The 14,338-nt window shown below is 37.1% G+C and overlaps 1 protein-coding gene across 5 annotated transcripts in view; it reads right to left on the bottom strand.

Moving 5' to 3' along the window:
- Bank1 (B cell scaffold protein with ankyrin repeats 1) overlaps nt 1-14,338 on the bottom strand; it is a 336,687-nt gene that overhangs the window by 309,341 nt on the left and 13,008 nt on the right. For 3 of the 5 annotated variants that reach the window (XM_021245444.2, XM_021245442.2, XM_087198793.1), the window contains exon 2: nt 3,810-3,898. The exons of the other annotated variants lie outside the window; for them this stretch is intronic. The gene's annotated coding sequence lies outside the window, so the exon portion shown is untranslated. The remainder of the gene's footprint in view (nt 1-3,809; nt 3,899-14,338) is intronic. 5 annotated transcript variants of the gene reach the window in all.

The following is a 14,338-nucleotide window of genomic DNA, read 5'->3' on the forward strand; positions in this document are numbered from 1 at the left end:
CGACCTGCCTAACTGGACCCAATTCACAATCAATTACAAATAATCCTTAGCTATGAATTGTATAAAAATTTCCAGTAAGTAATATTTCCTCCATAGTCAGAATTCATGGACAAGATCTTGGTGGAAATACATGATTTATACCAGGTGTGCTTACGCAGTATCTGTCAAATGCTAGGCACAGATCCTACCAGTCGCACGTATTTATTTGCTTTTTTTTCATAAGCTTCTAAGGTGGGCACTATTATTCTGCTTTTCAGAAGAGGATATGGGGCATAGAGGGTTATTAAATTGCCCAAGGTCAAAATGTTAGGCAGCAACAGAGCCAGGGAAATTCTGTACCCAAGATTTTTTCATTTAATTATCTTGATGTCTGTTTCACAAATAGTTTGTCTTGCTGCACAACCCAGGATATATTATTGTTCAAATCTAGTTAGAGGAATGCTTTACAGAAATTTCATTTTTCTCCTGAGATAAATGCATTGTTACCATATGATCAAACTAAAATTATCTTAGCAAAATTTTGTTTTCAGAGGGGTCTGGACATTTTTAAAGTTTTGTCAATATAAAATGAATATTTAAAAAATGAATATACAAAGAATAAATGGATATATTCAGGGGCCACAATCAAAGGGAGGATTTCTGTTTCTGGTAACGATGGAGATACCATTTTGAACTAATCTTCTTACAGGTAATACTTTTAAATATGTACATGGAAATACATATTACAGAATAGCTTTAATGGATTTTATACATAAAATTGTTTCTATGAGGGCATAGGAGGAGTGGGGCTGCTAAAAGAAGAGGGTGAAGATCCTTGGCCTCATCTTCTGAAAGTCAAAAGAGGGAGTGCAGAGTTGCACAAGATAATGGAAAATGAGCAGGAATGTTTGAAGATAAGGAAGATCTAAAATAATTTTCAAGTATATTTTGTTCAAAATGCCTCACTGAAACCCAAAATGAACTCTGGGAGGGCAAACAGAATGTGAGGACTTTAGAGGAAAGCACCAGCTAGATGACTGCATATATGAAATAGAGTATTTTTCCTGTTTCCCTCTCTAGGAGAGATACACTTTGGAATTTGAGCCCAGTTAGATATCTGTCTGCTAGTGCAAAAATAAAACTCCTCAGAGGAAGATAACAAATTGAGTGTCTCTATAACATAGCATCCTCAATTTCTACAATATGAATTTGAAGATTTTCAGAGGAATGTGAATAAAATAGGAAACTGTGATAGACAGTGGAGGTAAAAACAGTGACTAGAAAACAATCCAAAAATAGTACACAACTTGCAATTAGCATCCATTTTATGCTGAAAAAACATTTTCATGATAAAAAGAACAAGCAGAAATATCAGCAGATGATGGCAACTATAAAAAATATAACTGATGAAAATCCAAGAATTAAAAAGTACAACGTTGACATAAAAAAATACAACAGATGACTTAGTTGTAGATTAGAAATGACATAATAAACCACCAGCAGAATAATCAATACAAAATATCCAATCTGAAAAAGCAAGAATAAAAATATTGAAACCTACATTAACATATCCTCAGTGACACGTGGATATTACTAAGTGGCCTAGTATATATTTAATTGGAGTCTTGGGAAAAAGAAGAAAGAGGAAGTGGGGTACAAAAAATATTAAGAAATCATAACTCAAATTTCTCAAATTTTGTTAAAAGAAATATAACTTCACCCAAGAAACAAAGTGAACACTAAGATGGATTAATGGAAAGATAATTATATGAAGGCACATCAAAATCAAAATGCTGAAAACCAAACAGAAAGATCATCTCCATAGCAGTCTGCAAATGATGACACATTACATAAACAGGAACAGTGGTAAGAAGGGACTATTTTAACATGTTTAAGGAAAATACAAGCTTTTCTATTTATAATTACAAACAAGTATAAATAATATTTAAAATAATGGCAAAATAAAGATATATTAGGTAAAAAATTGAGAAAATTCTTTGTTAGTAAGTCTCTTTCAATAAAATTGCTAAAGAAAACTCTTCATACGAAAGAAAATAATGCAAAATGAAGACCTGGTTTTATAAAAAAGGAAGAATGAATACAAAAAACGATATCAGAGAAAATATGAAACTAAACTATTTTTCTTGATTATTATTCATTAGAATACATATGGTCCTCTAAAACACAAAGAAATAATACCTATGGCAATAACAGTATAAAAACAGAGGTAAATGGAACTCCTCTACTCCTAAGTCTTATGTTAAATGGCTCTGCTAACTCCAGTTAAATTGTTACTTAGTATAAATTTTCAGTAAGCTAACTTGTATGTTATTTTAAGTAATAGAAAAATAGAACGAAGAAACAGATAGATACTCAAGTATATTGTTAACTGATCATTATCAAATACAAAACAATTGAATGAAAAGTTGTTTCAGAAAATGTTATTGGTACAAGTGGATATCCACACATTTTAAAAGGTAACTTCAATGTCTACTTTACAATTATATAAGAAGTCATTTGAAATGGGTTATTGATCCAAACTTCAAAAGCTAATTTATAAACCTATTAGAAGATGAAAATTTTAGAATATATTAATGATCTAAGTACAGAAAAAGTATATTAAAAGAGACACAGAAAGTATTAATCATAAAGCAATAAAATGATGCACTTTATTAAAATTAAAAACTTCTGGCTTCTTGCCTGCCGTGCCATGAACTGTTTTTCCTCTGTGTTGCCATTCTACCATGCTTCCCCGCCTAGGAGCCAACTGACTATGGCTTTAAACCTCTACAAACTGTGAGTCAAAATAAACCTTTTCTCCTTTTGCCAATCAATAGATATATATGTATACACATATACAGAAAGCTGTATCGTCTTATCATCTAGAATTTAATATTTAGTAAAATTGTCTCTGAAAATGAGAGGAATAGAAAGACATTTTTAGGAAAAAACAACCCAACTCTGTATTTGGGGAAAATTCAATGAAGTTTTGATGGCAAAAAGCTTAGCACAGTGCCTGGTACATGCTACCTGTCACTATCATCTTCATTATAACTTATTATTATTTTATGCACAATATTTACCTGCCTCAGATTTATTCTCTAAAAGATTAAATTAGTTTAGTTCTTACTTGCTGAAAAAATAAGCAGCAAATCTCAGTAGGAGAAAAATGTATCGAAATGTCCTGTATTCACTGCCTATACAAAGCTCATCAAGTGAGGAAAAACAGAATTCTCTGGGCACTCAATATTGATAAAATGAACACACGCACTAAACGCATGCTGCATCTCCTGGGATAGTCAGTTCCTCTTAACCCATTTTATGTGGGTTTTAAAAGATGGCCACTGATGTCCTAGTTAATAAGAGTAGAAGCAGAGTCTTATGACAGTGAAAAGTGGGACAACAGTTCTGTGTTGGACCAAGCACACAAAAGCCAGCATTCTGGGCAGGACAAGATGTTCAACCCTCTTTAGTCAACTCAGTAGCTGTTGCTAAGCCATGGGATCATAGGCTTTCATGATGTTTCATGTTGTCTCCATAATTTATCTATCCCATTTTATAAAGTTTGACATCTAAACAGGTTAAATTTTAAATTATCACTTGAAAGAATAAAGTTCACTTATTGGAAAATCAATTCTTAGAAATTTTCAGATTTAAATTACTTTAAATAAAATAGTCCAGAACAATGGGAGTTTGCTTGGACAATGCCTCATGGGAAAGACTCAAAACTCATCTCCCCTCTTTGCACCATTTATCATGGCTCTCCATTCATGCATAACTCTCTTCAGGTGACCCATGTGTTCTCTAAGCCTGGCTCTCAGTGGACTCACACGTGTCCAGGGCTGATCTCCTATTGATTCTTCAATGTCTGTGTCAGATTCAGTGACAGCAGATACCAGCATCTGACTTTTGTGGGCACCTGGCGGGGACACAGAGATACACATGTTACATATGAAGACAGTCCCAACTTAGGATAGCAGAAAAGCATAATGTATTTGAAATTCACTCTGGGCTGGGCTGGTGACATGCGGTTCAGTACTCTGTTGGTACTAGCCAGTTACCCTGAACTGTAGCTTTAGGTTGGTCATGTGATTACAAGTGTGAATTAGATACCCTGCAGGATGCTATGCTGCTAAAGTAGGATGGCTCATAGCTCACCATTTGCAACTCACGAGCTTTTCAATTTATGAGGGGGTTATTAGGTCAGAACTTTGTCATAAGTCAAGGCACACCTGTACACAAACATATAGATAAAGATACCCTTAAAGTTACAATACTTACAATACTATCCTATGTACCCACAGCAGGTTACCTATTTCAGGCAGTGTTCAGACATTTGTTAAATGAGTAGAAGAAAATAGCATGGAATAACTTCTCATTTTGTAATTTTCAAAGATTATAATTTAAAGTACCAGCCTATGTGTTTTGTTTAAAATGTCTTTGTGAAAGAAGCTCATATTCTATGAAGAGCACAGCTGTTCTAAAATACATTCCTGTGTTAAACCAGTTGCATAGAGTGCAATTTCTTCTTTTACCCCTCATTTTTCAGTCCCCTCAGCAAATAAACAAGACTCAGCCTTTTTCCTCTGGCCTTCCCAGCCACAGAAGTGTATTTACTGAGTTACTCCTTGGGATAAAGCAAGGAACCTATTTAGAAACAGTTCTGTAAAGCTCTTGTCCTGCATCTATTTTAAGGGTACCGCTGAGGATACTGTTTATTGCTTCCAACAATGTCCTCTTTATGAAGAACCTCAAGAGAAATCCGCCTGCTCTCAGAACCAAAAGCAGATATTCAATACTTCCCCCAAGCAAATGCTGCTTTGTACACCTCACAAGGTCTCCTCTTGTTTGTGCACTTCAGAAAGTTAGAGCTTAATTTTAGGCCCCCATTTAGGTTGTGTGTAGGCCCTTAAAGTTTTCAATGTAGTCTTCTTTGGTTCTCTTTTCTTCCATCCTGGTGTATTTGTTTCACTTTGATAATCTTTCACTCAGTTGCAACACATGCCTTTTATTCACATTTTATGCATCACTGTCAAGTACAGTCCTGTTTTTGAAGAAAGCTGGTAATATGTAAGTATTCTCTTACTTTAATAACATTGCTACTTAAACAAATATATGATGGCTATCCAATTTGTTTGAGGGAGTATGATATTATTGTCATATTGCACACACTAAAGTAATGCTGTTACTTGAGTGTCACATATTTTTACAGTGAAGAAACAGATGTCACCTAACTTGCCTGTGGGACAGAATTGGGTACCTGCTGGGCAGAATCATAAAGTCCTGCCCTCTTGACACTAAAGCCATGGCTGCTTTGGGAATGTGGTTCATAAACTCAAGCAATTCCAGGAATACTCATCTTTCTGAGTCTTGTAGATTATGAGTAATTTGGCATGCATTACTGTAGCATCTCCGCCTCAGTGATCACCCCTGGTGTAACATCTCTTCAAATGCCAAATAAATATTTAGGCTACAATTTGCTTTTCAATATGCTTCTCTGTCTATTCTCCCATATGTTCCCCACATTTCTTTGAAAAAAGTCAAATTATCTGAGGTAGTCCTTATGTGGGAAGGACAGTAACTGAAAAACCGCACCAACCGCCTCTGGGGCATCGGGCTGGAAAGCACCTCTCATAATGAAGGGGAACTTTTCACTCTGCCTATCAATGGGCCTGACAGGTCCATACTGGTTTACGCCAGATCAGATGGAGAAGACAGAGTCTGTCTTTCCCTTCATCCACGATGCCACTGCAGAACATGCAACACAAACACCAGGTGGCCACCATCTGTTACTCCTGTAAATCAAATGATTACCTTTTGTATACTTGCTGATTTAAATAACTCTCCCTGTCAAATTAAGTTAATCTTTAAACAACCTCTTTAAAATCAGGACATATTTAAATTGGATTTTTACTACTTATAGTTCATATGTTAAGACCATGAGCCTGAAGAGAGATGTTAGGTTAAATTAGACTGAAAAGCAGTCAATTACATAGTTTAAGGATTCTATTAATCCCCCTATAGGTCCAGATCATTAAGAATGTTCTAGGAAACTGTGCTCAGGTTGAGGATACCCTGACATTGTAGGTCTCTTCTCCAGGAGCATATTCAGAGATGCTGAGGTTTGTGCTCAGGAAGTGAGTTGTGGGGTAGAAGCCATGGAGTAGAAGTGGGTGAAGGAAGGAAGACACACGCTCATGTGCACTTTCATGGTGGCCTTGACCTATGCTGGCCAGCACTTGGAAGCTAAGACAGCCCTGTGAGATGTTTCCAGCTTGAACTCCTGAAATCTTAATGCTGGAGCCTTTCTTTGTCTTATTTAGAAGTACAGTCATCCCTTGGTATCCATGGGCGACTGAGCAACTTCCCCATCGCTGGGACACAACACTCGCAATTTAAAGGAGAGGCCCAATTTGGCTCATGGTTTTGGGGGATTCAGACCATGGCCAGCTGCTCCAAGGCAGGAACATCATGGAGGAAGGAGAGGTAGAGCAAAGCTCCTCAGTTCAAGGTGGCCAGGAAGAAAAGCAGGGGAACAGTGCCAGAGAGCAAGGGGCCCAGGACCAGACACAGACCCAAGGTTAAGCCTCCATGACCCCCCCAGATCACCCAGAAGTGTGCTTTACTCCTCCCCTGGGCAGCTCCCAAGGCAATCCAGCTGACAATGCAGATCAACTGTCACAATTCTAAGACCCAGATCTAAGTTATAAAATGGCACAGTCCTGTATTTGCACATAACCTGTGCACATACACTAGCATACTTTAAATTATCATTAGATTACTTATACTTGATGCAATTAAATACAAACACTATGTAAATGTTGTTAGATTGTATTGTTCAGGGAATGAAAAGAAAAAAGTTTGTACATGTTTAGCACAGATACAATTTTAAAATAGTTCTGAATTATGTTTGGATGAACTGGAGGACACAGAACTTATGGGACATGGAGAGTGGACTATAGAGAGATATTTATAAACTTTAGATTTTGGCAAGAAATATAAATTTATATATTTGTTACAAAAGTTACAGGTTATGCTAAAATGAAAAAATAATCTCTGTAATTGATTAATCAGAAAAGGGGAAATAAAGACAACAAATAAAAAGAGAAAATAAGACAAACACAAAGCCCAATCTAAAAATGTAGAGACCAACTTCACTATTTCAGTGATAATGTTCACAAGCTAAATTTCTAATTTAAAGGGGAAAGTGTAAGGCTAAATAAAAAGATCTAATTCAGCTGTGGCTATTTGTAAGGAACATACAAGGGATATATATCTTTTCTAATACATATATGTATGTATGTACATATACAAATATCTTTTTTGTATATTTGTGTGTATATGTGTGTGTTTATGCGTACGTGACATATGTATATGTACCCTGTTTCACTGAAAATAAGACCTATCTCATGCTAAAATTTATTTTCTGAATAGGTCTTATTTTCAGGAAAACAGGGTATATATATTTAAACACCAATATAGTAAATTAAAAACAATTTATTTGAATAGACTTTAAAATAAGAAGACTATTTCATACCAATAAAAGTTCTATTGGTTCTCTCTCAGTAACATTTTGCATTCTTGTCATTTCAACCCATCTTGTGGTTCCATAGTAATATCATATTGCAGTGTTAAATTGCATTTCCTTGATAACTAATGAAGTTCAACATAGTTTATACATTTATTATGTATGTAGCTCTCCAAGTACTACTTTTATGTTTGGATGTTATCTGTTTGTTTCTTCTTCTTTACAGGAATACTTTATTTAATATGTTCACATTGTAATTATTAATAGGGTTCAGTGTGCTATTTCCACACATGCTATAGCATGCACTGATCAAATCTTCTAATGTCCCTCCTCAGATTGCATCTTTCCTCTTTCTCTTTTCCCCCACTTTGGTCAATCTTGCAAGACTACATTATTCATCTTTTTAAGGAGTGCATTTTGGTTTTATTTATTATCTATATCACATTTATGAAACCTTTGTCTAATATATACATATATAGTCTATCATCCACTTAATATGGATGATATAAAAGTTTTATAAAAGTTTGAAAATAAATTATGAAGAACTTGCTCTATAATATTGGAAATACCAGGGAGCTTTCCTCATGAACAAATTACCACAGTAAGGTCAAACAAATAAATCATTGCCCCAGAATGGCAATGTGGAATTATAGGTTATTTTGTAAATGTAGCATGCCAAATTAGTGAAGAAATTGGGACCATTCCAGATATGTTGTTGCAACACGTCGGTAATTCATTAGAGGATTGGAAGAAGTTAAACCTTCACTTTATGCCATTTGAGAAACAAAATCCTTACACCATGTAAATTAAAGATCTAAATTTTAACAATGAAACTGAAAGTATATTTGAGTGAAATATTGTAGAATATTTCACGTATCTAAGTATAGGTGACCTTCTCAAAGGAAGCTTACACGTTATCAAAGTGGAAAAATAGAGACATTTCACCACGTCAGTCATAAGCAAGCATCTATAAATAACATAAAAAATGTTAGGAAACAATGGAAAATGAGTGGGAATTGTACTTTGCAAGACACAGGAATATGTTGATATTTGCACTTTACAAAATACTATTTCAAGTTAGGAAGGGAAAAAATGACAAGAGTTCTTTGCAAAAGAAATCAGAAATTCAAGAAGGAGTAGGAGAAGGAGCAGGGGCAGGAACAGAAAAAAAGAAAATGTGATCTTCTAGAGCAGTAGTCAGAAAAATGCAAATACAAACAAGGACAAGGCACCTCTTCCCGATATCAGATTGGTGAGGGCAAACATGTCCTGGCTCGCTTGCTGCGCCATCGAGTGCTGGCAGGGCGGTAAGCTCTCCAATATACTCCTGTCAGAATGCTAACAGATACTGTCTTTTGGAAGGTGTTTTATATTAACTTAAAATGTACAATCCCTTGACTAAGCAATTTTTCTTCCACTAAATCTGTCCTAATTAGAGACAGATATGCTTAAGGTGTTCACACAGTATGTTTTGCCCATCTGTGGGAGAAAAATAACATAAATTATGCTGCAATTGCAGTATCAGAAAGCTATGCCATCATTCAAGGAATTGGTAGATCTACTGCTGCTAAGCTGGAAAGATGATCATGACACAAGACAAAGTAAAAAACTAAAGTCATAATCTTTATTTTCATAAATACATATATATATATATATATATCAGAGTATGTACTATATAGACGTTTATCTGTGTAACTATGTGGAACTACAAAGATTGGATTGAAATCCCTGTAGGAATTCCTCCAGCTAGGTAGCATGGGACAGTGGGAAAGAGGTTTGGATTTAACCTCTTTCTCTTTTAAATCACTTTACTAAGCTACGATTGACATAGGAAAAGTTGAACCTATTTAATATATGCCACTTGATGAGTTCAAAGATATGTATACAACTGTGAAACTGTCTACCACAATAGTCTACGCCATGTAACTAGTCATTGCCCCCAAAATTTCCTTCTGGCCTTATTATGATTATTGTTATCATTATTTGGTCTTTTATTTCTACTTCTTGATTTACTAAAGTATTGTAAGATTGCAGGTAGTTTCCCTTTATGTTTGTGGAGAGAATATTATTTTTTTAATATAAGAACTTCTCGCTGGGTGTGGTGGCGCATGCCTGTGCTCCTAGCACTCTGGTAGGCTGACGCACAAGGTTTGCAAGGTCAAGTTCAGCCTGAAGAATTTAGTGTCTTAGTAAGATTCTGTCTCAAAACTAAGTCTAACAAAGGGCTGGGAATATGGATCGTTGCAAAGTCCTGAGATGGAATGTCTAATAGAGGTCAGAGAGGTGGGGGGAGGAGGAGAGGAAAATGAAAGAAAGTTCCCAAGAGGGATTTCTGGATAGAAATGCACTATGCTAGGGCCGGGGATTTAGCTCAGGGTGCCATGCCTGCCTTGCATGTGCAAGGTCCTCAGTTCGATCCCCAGTACTGGAAAAAACAATGCACTATGGTAGTGCAAAGAGGGTGCAGTGTGGACTTTGATGTTGTAGTGACCGGAGTAGAAGTTGTGCACACCCAAAACCCCACATCCACTTCCTCTGGGCCAAGACTTTGAGAACTCAGAGTGTTCTTACTCTATGAAAGTCCTGTGGGTTACCTTAGAGGCCCTAAATGAAGTTTGAGGCAGTACCTTGAAGTTGAATGTATCTTTATTTCTGAAAAAAAAAAAAAGACTACTCACTTTGAGATAAATAATGATAAGAGTGGCTGAGCATGCTGGCTCATACCTGTAATCCCAGTACTTGGGAGGCTGAAGCAGGAGGATTGCCATGAGTTTGAGGCCAGCCTGAGCTACACAGTGAGTTTGACTCACATCAGTTTAGTAGTTTTGCTTTAAAAATAATTTTCTTGAAGACTATTTGGTTTTTAAACTTTCCCATTTTGCAATTTTTGAAAAAAAGAATAGAATACTTTTTTCCCTTAAATTCTTTTATTGGTACATTTTAGGTATACAATATGTTTACATTTATCATTGGGTGCTTGTACCTGTACATGATGTATCTTGGTTCTTATTTTTTTTCCCCATTACCTGTGCGCCCTTCACCTCTCCACCCTTCCCTATTTAAATAGATTTTATTTCCATTTCTTTTCTTTTCTCATCATTTTTCCTTTCCCCCCTTTCCTTTCCCCTTTCCCTCCCACTTCCCCTACCCCTTTAGACCTTTTCTTCCTATTTCAAATTATAAATTATTCATTTTAATCATTTTAATTCTTATTTACATTTTCAGTTTCTCACACTAGAGAAACTATTCAGTATTTACACATGTGTCTTATTTATTTCACTTAAGAGTATGGCCTCAATATGCATCCATTTAGCTATAAATGACTCTAGTTTCTCATTCTTTATGGCTGAGTAAGTACTCCATTTCATAAAAAACCCCACATCTTCTTTATCCAGTTTCCATTTGATGGGCACTTGGGCTGTTTCCAAGCTTTAGCTATTACAAACTCTGCTGCCATAAACATGGGTGCACATATATTGTTGTGGTATGATTCTTTTAATTCTTTTGGGAAGATACCCAGCAGGGGAATAGCTGGGTCAAATGGGACTTCCAATTCTAGTTCTTTCAGGTATCTCCATACTGATTTCCACAGTGGCTGCACCAGCCCGCACTTCCACCAACAATGGAGAAGGGTTCCTTTCTTCCCACACCCTGGCCAGCATTTGTTATTGGTTGATTTCTTGATAGCAGCCATTCTTTCTGGGGTGAGGTGGAATCTCAGTGTTGTTTTCATCTGCATTTCTCGAATGACCAGTGATGTTGAACATTTTTTCATATATTTATTTGCTGCTTTTAATTCTTTGAGAAATGTCTGTTCATTTCAGATGCCCATTTTTGAATTGGATCTTTGAATTTGGGGGGTCTGATTTTTTTCAGTTCTTTATATAGTCTAGATAGCAGTCTTTTCTCTAAGGTACAGCTGCTAAAATTTTTTTCCCACATTGTAGGTTGTCTCTCAGCTCTGTTGGTGATTTCTCCTGCAGTGCAGAAGCTTTTTAATAAGATGAGATCCCAGTTGTTGATTCTTTGTGCTAGTTCCTGTGCTATTGAGGTTTTGTTCATAAAGTCTTTTCCTATGCCAATGTCTTCAAGAGTTCTACCTACCTTATCTTCTAGCAAGTTTAGTGTTTGTCTTAATATTTATATCTTTAAAACACCCATTCATGATAAAAACCCTATAGAAAATTGGCATAGAAGGTCTTTATCTCAACCCGATTAAGGCTATCTATGAAAAACCAACAGCCAACATGATACTAAATGGTCAAAAACTGAAAACTTTTATGCTAAAATCAGGAACAAGACAAGGATGCCCACTATCACCACTCTGTTCAATTTAGTTCTGGAAACATTAGCCACAGCAATTAGAAAAGAGAAAGAAATAAAAGGAATAAAGATAGGAAAAGAAGAAGTTAAACTGTCATTATTTGCTGACGATATGATACTTTACATGGAAGACCCAAAAAGCTTGGCCAAAGGACTTCTAGACTTAATTGACAGATTCAGTAGAGTAGCTGGATACAAGGTCAACATTCACAAAACAATAGCCTTCTTGTACACAAATAACAGACTCACTGAGAGAGAAATCAGGGAAACAATTCCTTTTACAATAGCATCCAAAAAAATGAAATATCTAGGAATTAACCTAACAAAGGAAGCAAAAGACCTCTACACTGAAAACTGTAAAATATTTTTTAAGAGACTATGTAATATTCATACTACTGAAAAGCCAAAAAAAAAAAAAAAAAAAAGGAAAGAAAAATGAAAGGAAGAGAAAAGGAGGAAAGGAAAGCAAAAGGGGGAGTAAAGGAGTGAGAAAGAGAGGAACGGGGATGAAAGCTGAAGAGAAAGCAGTGGGGTGACAGGGGAGGGGAGGCCAACATGGCCCCTGTGCAGCCAGACTCCTTGGAAGCCAGTGGTGGGCTCACAGTGAGAACAGGGTGCTGAATAGGCTTACAGAATCTTGTAGACTTGGAAATACCAGAAGCTGGAGTCGGGCACAATTGCTGGGACATCTGTCGTGACGTACACAGGAGGAATTATCAGGCGCGGAGCTGAGGCGGCAGAGCTGGAAGTTGGGAGAGCGCCGTGAATCTGCAGAATTTCATCATCTGCTCCAAGCTGTTACTGTATCAAAGTGGTATCGCCAAGTTTCATAACAATTTGACTTTTGACAAAGCTAATGTATTTCTGATCCGGCAGTGGCTCCATTTTCATACTGCACGGCAGCTTCTCATCTTTCACCAGCCCCGAACTGAACACAGCTGGGCAGCCTTGCCCTGGAGGCTGGTGGGCCACCCACGCCACCCATGTGTCCCAGTGGGTCCTGCGCCCAGATGGCAGCTCCCCCACAGTGTGACTGCGTCAATCATGGAAGAATTAAAGTCGGAGATTCTCCTTATGGAACCTTTGTCCTGAAGCGACTTGCTCAGCGACACACTGGAAGTTCAAGGTCTTTAATGGAAACCTCAGTTCTTGGCTGGGTGGCCTCTTTGTCCAAGATGGCCCTTTCAAAATGAGAAGGGGAACCGTGGGGAGAGCTCTCCAACATCATGCGCTGGGTTCTAAAACTCTCCTGTGTTTCCTTCCTTTTTAAATATTTTGCTTTTTCTAGGCATGCAATCTCACCCTCCCCCTTTTCTGCAAAGGTCTCCTTTCCAATATAAAAGCAAATTAATGCTGTGAAAACACCATTCACCAAGAAGTCACTGCCCAATAGCTTGAAGATGACTGCAGCGGAGACAGAGCCCTACTGCACATCAGGGAAACTGAGCACAAAATATTTATATCTGAGGAAAAAAATATCAGACTCAGCAGGTCACCATGAAGGCTCCACACTCTTCTCTTGGTCCAAAATTACTTTGCAAGGTAATTTGGTATTTAAAAGTGTTTGGGGAAGAGATTAAAGTGGATTAAACTATTCAAGGAGGAAAATGGCAATGCAGGCACTTCCTCTATTACTCATTCTTTTATAGTCTAATTATTTCCATGTTCCTAAAACATTCTGTGATTATTTTTCTGCATTGCGTAAAATCTGAAAAACCTTTACAAAATCATGTTTACAAATAAAGTCTGCATTCAACCATAATAATACCATTTTCTTATTTGAAGCTGATCTATAAGTCCCTATGGGATAGTCTGGTAATTTTCCTGAGTTTCGAGCTTTTGAGGAAGTAAGCACATGGCATGAGTGAGAGCTGGTGAGACAGAAGTCACTGCGCTTTAGCTGGGCCTGGGGACATCGAGCCACTCAGACTCCTGCCCCCACCCCACCACGGTCGGGCTTACAATGCTGCTCCTACTTCACAGGCTCTGTCACGAAATGTTACAGAGGGTGAAGTAGTGAAACAGCCATGGCTTTGCTGAGAATTTAAAGTTGTGCTGTGCTCTGAACTGAAGGCTCAAGGCCACCTTTTGTGTTCTTCAAATTTTCCCTAGATCTTTGTTAAGATAAGTCCTCACTGCATGTCCTATTCATCACCACAGTCACCAAGGTGTCTCTAAGGTCCTCCTGAAGAAATAATTAGAAGGAACTTTAGTTGCAAGATTCAAAGCCATCTTGAGCTTGCTTCAGTTAAAGAGAACACGGGAATTTGTAAAAACAGAATTACCTCACACAAACCTATGGTAGAGAAGGATTGAAATGTGAACAGGAAATTTGTCAGATGCTCCCCACATTTTCTCTCTGGATTTCCCTGATCATCTTTGTACTTTCCTTCCTGAAAATGATTTTTCCCGATTTCTCATTCCCTGTAACACAGGATCTCTTAAAGCAATCCTGACCTCAAGTTTTTAATGCCAAATTCTAAATTTATGGGGCAGGGGGAGCTAGGA

The sequence above is a fragment of the Heterocephalus glaber genome, unplaced genomic scaffold (genome assembly GCF_053883595.1).
Source record: "Heterocephalus glaber isolate CG9 unplaced genomic scaffold, H.glaber_assembly_v1.0 deba00001688, whole genome shotgun sequence".
Lineage (NCBI taxonomy): Eukaryota > Metazoa > Chordata > Mammalia > Rodentia > Bathyergidae > Heterocephalus > Heterocephalus glaber.